The sequence below is a fragment of the Cervus elaphus genome, chromosome 7 (genome assembly GCF_910594005.1).
Source record: "Cervus elaphus chromosome 7, mCerEla1.1, whole genome shotgun sequence".
NCBI classification, from domain to species: domain Eukaryota; kingdom Metazoa; phylum Chordata; class Mammalia; order Artiodactyla; family Cervidae; genus Cervus; species Cervus elaphus.
The window spans coordinates 31,893,280-31,899,320 of NC_057821.1; the positions used below are offsets into that span (position 1 = coordinate 31,893,280).

The window sequence follows — 6,041 nt, forward strand, 5'->3', positions numbered from 1 at the left end:
GTTCCCATAGAATCTATGCTGAAGCCTTTTAAAGATCAACTGACCAGGATACAAATCTTTCTGTGAAGGTTACTTATATCAAGGTCCCATGGTGAAGTGGTTAACCCTCTGGTCTTTGAATACAACAATATCAGCTGTCAGTGGGACTCTAAATTCCTTCTGTTGACTTTCTCACCACAATTGAAGCATGTGTCCTCCACTACTCTCAGTGACATCAAATAAGAGTCCCCACAAATGCCTCTGGCATTCTAGAAAAAGTTCTGCAAAGTTCTTCCTGCCTATTAAGCCCCAGTCATGGAAGTGCTTTAGAACCTCTGCATTAATTTCCTATTGCTGTTGTAGCAAATGACCACCAATTTAGTTACTTAAAACAACACAAATTTACTTTCTAACAGTTCTGGAGTTCAGAAGTCTAAAATCAAGGCATCAGAAGGGCTGTTTCTTCTGGAGACTTCAATGAAGAATATTTCAAGAGACTTCAAGAATATTTCCTTGCTTTTTTCAATTTTAATGGCCTCTTCCATGCATTGCCTCTTGGTTCTGCATTCACATTTCCTACTATTGAATCTGATTCTCCTTTGGGTCCACTTGGATAAGCCAGGATACTCTTCCATCTTGAAATCCTCAATTTAATCATATCTGCAAAATCTCTTTTACCATGTAAGGTAACATATTCTTAGCTTACCATGTAAGGTAACGTATTCTTAGATATTATAAGTGATATCATACAGTATTTGTCTTTCTTTGTATGTCTTATCTCACTTAGCATAACATCTTCAAGGTCCATGTTGTCTTGAATGGTAGAGTTTCCTTCTTTCTTGTGGCTGAATAACATTCCATTACACATACACACACACACATATACACATCTCATTTTCTTTATTCATTTCCTGACAATTTCCCCCCATATCTTGACTATTGTAAACAGTGTTGTAATAAACATAGGAGTGCAGATATATTTTTGATATCCTGTTTTCTTTTGGATGAATCCTTAAAACTGGGGTTGTTGGATCATAAAATAGATCTAGTTTTAAGCCTTTTGAGGATCCTTCACACTGTTTTCTTTAGTTCTTGGAGTGTGGTCTATTATTTTTTTCTTCCTTTATCAAAGCAAGAGGGCCATTTATAGGGAGAAAAGACATTTTCTTCATTAGTTAAAAAAATAATAATGTAATTTCACAAATAGAACTCTGTTGTATGGAGAAATATTATTTTATCGGAAGAAAACCATGTGGTTGACGAGGTGGCCGAGTGGTTAAGGCGATGGACTGCTAATCCATTGTGCTCTGCACGCGTGGGTTCGAATCCCATCCTCGTCGTCCTGGCCCCTCCCGCTATGTGTGGGAGTGAGATTTTAGTGCCTTGTGAACAAGGTATAAATCGGTGTTCCGTTACTGCGTAACTTCCACTATCAATAAAGCATGTTTTTAACCCCTTTTATAGAGAGATTAGGAAATGCGTCGCGCGGATGAGAGAGTTAAGAAACTGCTGCCTCTGCTCAGGCTCAGGCGTGCTCACCGATTCTCCTGCTTCTCCACCGGAGTCAAAAACTGATTCCGGCCCTTCTGAGTTCCCTTGTCTATTAACACTCCGCCCAACCCGCTGGCCGCCTCCTTCCTGCCTGCGTTCCAAACAGTGGAAGCAAATTACACCTATCAGGAGTTTTCTCAAAATGTCCCCGTTTCCGCCACACCTTCGACACAGCTGAATCAGTAAACCCGAGGATGACGTCTCTGTGGTTGCAGGCACCACAGGTGACTCTGATGGGCTGAGAACCACGGGTCATCCTCTTCATTCACTGCTCCCAACCGCTCTCCAGCCATGGTTCCTTGTCTCGGCAGTTTTTGTATATATATATTTGCCTTTTAAATCCCAGGCAGCACGTTTCCAGGTCCAAGGCACTATCTCCTTACACCTCAGCACTTCCTACCTGCCCTGCCGTCGCCCCCAATCTCTTCGACAGACTCTAGCTTTATCTGACCCCGGGTCCCTGCTTTCAGGAGCAGAAACTGTTCACGTGATCTGCTTTTGCTCATGCAGTCACTTCTGCCTGGAAAGTCTCTACTCCTTGGTGGCAAAATATTTTTGCAAGAGGCACATCAAATAAACCTGTTCTGTGAATTCTCAAATGAAAGCATCATTCTTCTCTTTGTATTTTGTATGAATGAATTTAGTCAAAGACCTTTTCCAGGAGTTCCAGGCTCTATGTGTTTCCTTCCTTCTTTGATCATCTTCTGCCACTTATATCTTAATTTTAGCACATAATCCCACAAAATCTCATCTGTTCCCCTCTTTTCTTTCACCTTACAGGAAAACTATAGCAAAGGGCTGAGTACATGGTGTGGAATAACAAAATTTGAAGGGACCGTAAAGATGATCTTTTGGAAAACCCTCCCTCCCATCACCTGTCTCTGTTTTACGGATGAGAAAACCGAGGTAGAGAGCAGACAAATTGCTTGTTAAAAGAAAAATCATATAACCAACTTTTCCTTACTAAGGTTCATGGGAACCAAGTTCTTTTAGATCAAGAGGTTAAGGTGATAAGGTCTTTCTAACGTGTTCAAATCCAGTGACTGGGATTATGATTTTTGAAATTTGGAAAATCCTTCTCAAGTACACTTGTCATAGGCCAGCAGATCTTCCAAAGGCTCATGAGGATTGAGACCTATGAAGTACAAATTTTGCAGTAAAATCTGTTTTGGAATTTTATTTTACAAGATATGGCTTATGTGGTACATGTGGTTCAAAGATGGCTCACAAACTATAACCCATTTTTTTTGGAAAATTAAAACTGAAAAAACGATGATTCAGATTGGAGGCCAAAGTGGAGCCTTGAGGAATTGGGTAATATGTTTTTTTGTATCTTTGAATTTTCTCCAACAAATAATCACAGGTATTGGATATCTGAGCAGTCAGTCTTAGCCCTCTTGCCTCTCCATCCCCATGTTACCTTGTTTGAGAATAAGGTTGTAGGGGTACCACCCTTTTAGATCCTTGTCTCCTCAACTTTGCACACTGTAAACATTCAACAGATAACCATAAAATAACAGGATACTGTATATGTGTATATGTATACGTGTGTATGTATACGTGTGTGTGTGCATGATGTTGACATGGGAGGAAAAAAAACTTTGTCCAGGCAGAATATACCTAGGGTATTTGTCTCTTCTTTTAATACACATTAAAGGATTATTTGGGGCTTCTCAGTGGGTAAAAAACCCCGCTCCCCCGGTGCAATATAAGAGCAGGAGACACAGGCTGCTTCCCTGGGTTGGGAAGATGGCAGCCCATAGTATTTTTGCCTGGAGAATCCCACGGACAGAGGAACCTGGTGGGCTACAGTCTGTAGGGTCGAAAAGAGCCCCACGCAAAAGATAATTTTAAATGTGCTAATCTCTTCTATTGTTTTCCAAAAAGAGAGAAAGAGGAATATGTTTAGTAGAAAAGAGCTAAGCTTCCATATGACTTAAATCTGGGAACATCATATGTTTCACTAAGAACTCAACATTGGAAACAGTTTTCTTCATCCTAACTATTAAATTCAGTTATTTAGGTACAGAAAAAAGTTTTTGTGTGTTTTGTGTGCTTATCTTCTCCGCCTTCCTGTTTTGCATACACACTTTGCAAACAGTCCAGCTCTTTAATGACCTTAATATTTTGTTCTGTAATTTCGGTTTGAATAAAAGCTGTTCTCATCCTTTTGATGGCAATAAAACCAAAGGAAAAAAAGGAAGTTAAGATGGAAAAGACAGGAGAAGAGTGGAAACCAGGGACAGATTCCAGCAGCCGGAACTCAGAACTAATAGAGAAGAGGTTGTGGCTTTGGAGGAAGCCATGGGAAAGGAGAAGCAGCAGGTTTCCCCCTGTGCTACCAACTGGGGGCTCAGTTGGAGAGAGTTCCACTTACAGATCGGAATTCCCTTTTCAAGGACAAGCTGAGTCTGTGAAGATGAAACTCAGGAGCTCAAATCCAAATTTAGGGAGAACGTGAGGGCCCCCAAATTATTGGAAGCTTTGTTAGGGTTTTGATTTCCAGCCACTCTTCACTCTTGTTCTCCGAAGGCTTTTGAGAATAACCTCTTAAAAATAGGGCAGAAAGAAAAAGGTTCGAGACACAGTAAACACAGGGTTTTCGATAGCCTATCCAGGAGACATGGCTATTAAAGTCTACTACAGGAGTGAAAAGTCAAAACTAACCACGAAGGGATTCGAACCCTCAATCTTCTGATCCGAAGTCAGACGCCTTATCCGTTAGGCCACGTGGTCTCCGAGGGGAGACGGTTCTTGAGCCACTTAGTAAATTTTCTTTCTGGTCCTGATTCGTGAAAGCTGCGTGATAGCAAAAAGGTAATGGTCCCCGCGCCACCCGCGCCCTGTCTTTAGAAAAATGGAAATTCGAGATTACAGGGGTTATTTGGGACCAAGGAGTACCGCCTTGTGAAAGATAAGAACTGACAATTATTTCGGTCTTGGGTACTCCATGGAGGGAGTATATGGCACATAAAGGATGCCAAAACGTTGTGTACACACAGCCTTGTTGGAGACTCTATCTTATCTTTGAGAAAATTATTGGCCTGGAAATTCAGCCAAAGTGATTTTTGAGCATGATTGGTGTCTTTCTTTTCATGACTTTTCCACTCAAGCAAGCAAGAGTGTCCGTGTCATCCTTGAAGATGGAGGACAAAGAAGGCTTCTGTAGTATTTGCTTGTGTTTATCTTTTCCTTTTTGTGTCTACACTTTTTTCTTTGCTGTAATAAATTTTAACCTTGGATATATCTTGATTCATGTGAATCCTTCCAGCCAATCACCAACTACTGGGTGATCATAGGGCTACTGGAAACATATTTTCCCTTTCCCCCGTTGCACTTAGTGTACAATCTTTTAAAGAAATATCTGTACTGTACATACGTGTACTATATATAGTTACATATTGTTTTAAAAGCATGTCTACTCTTTAGGCTACTTAATGAGTTTTCCTAGTTCTTAGCACAGTATGTAACATAAATATCTGAATAACAATCCTTTCTGAGGGGAAAAAAAACAGTCCACACATATATTTAAAAAATAAGCATTGAGAATAGTTCTATTAGAGGTTGAAAAGGAAGGTAGAGGGTAGAGACACATTTACAGTAGCGGTCGAAGTGGTCTTCTCAGGTCAGCGTACAATTAAGGTCACCAAACTCTGCACTCTGTCTCAAACTGTTACTTATTTACTCCGAAGATTAAAACTCTAGTAGTTGCAAAGAATCTGCGCAGGAATGGCCCAGGAGATTTTTAGTTTGTCACTTTAACTAAATGGCCTCAATTTCTTACAAACAACAGTGCTTTCTGAATTATGAATAGAAGGAAGCATAACAAGATCTGGGCTTCCACTCCTGCTCTCTCTTTAATTCAGTAGTCAGCATCACAAGACAATGAACGCTGTCATGAAAAGTGGAGACAATAATAACAAGGATACTTTGGCAAACAGAAGAAATCATGGGAACGATTTCACATTCATTTTCAGGGTATTTTCTAGTGGGAGTTCAGAAAAATGTCAACCTAGCAGAGGATGGTTTCGATCCATCGACCTCTGGGTTATGGGCCCAGCACGCTTCCGCTGCGCCACTCTGCTCTACGGCGTAAAGCGCTTACTAATAATACCCTTAACTGTACTAGGAAGCACGCCTCTAACTATAGAAAACTGTAAGGGCGGGGGCGGGGAGAGGTATTTATTTCAATACTTTGGCTACAAGATGCCGACAGTTTGGATTAATGTCGCTACCAGAATCAGAGAAAACAAGTAGAAAAGTAAACATTAATACGGAATTAACTTACTGGGCGCAGAAGGAGGAATGGTTATATAATTAAATGAGAATCACAAGCTTTAATAATCAGAGAAGAAAACGAAGATAAGAAGTGAGAGGAACTTTGGTTCGCGCGGCTGGCGAGATTTCTACCGGAGACTCGCTAACCAACCATGTATTTGCCTTTGGGGAAAAAAAAATCCTTTGGTTAGATTTCCCTTGGCTTGGTGATGGAAAAGGTGAGGTCTTGAAGC

General features: G+C 40.7%; 3 non-coding genes across 3 annotated transcripts; 1 reads left to right on the forward strand and 2 right to left on the reverse strand.

Annotated features, from left to right (window-relative positions):
* Nucleotides 1–1,237: 1,237 nt before the first annotated feature.
* TRNAS-GCU lies at nucleotides 1,238–1,319 on the forward strand. The gene has a single exon. It is a non-coding gene; the product is annotated as a tRNA-Ser (tRNA).
* A 2,874-nt stretch (nucleotides 1,320–4,193) lies between these two features.
* Nucleotides 4,194–4,266, reverse strand: TRNAR-UCG. Its single transcript has one exon. It is a non-coding gene; the product is annotated as a tRNA-Arg (tRNA).
* A 1,277-nt stretch (nucleotides 4,267–5,543) lies between these two features.
* TRNAM-CAU lies at nucleotides 5,544–5,615 on the reverse strand. Its single transcript has one exon. It is a non-coding gene; the product is annotated as a tRNA-Met (tRNA).
* Nucleotides 5,616–6,041: the final 426 nt, after the last annotated feature.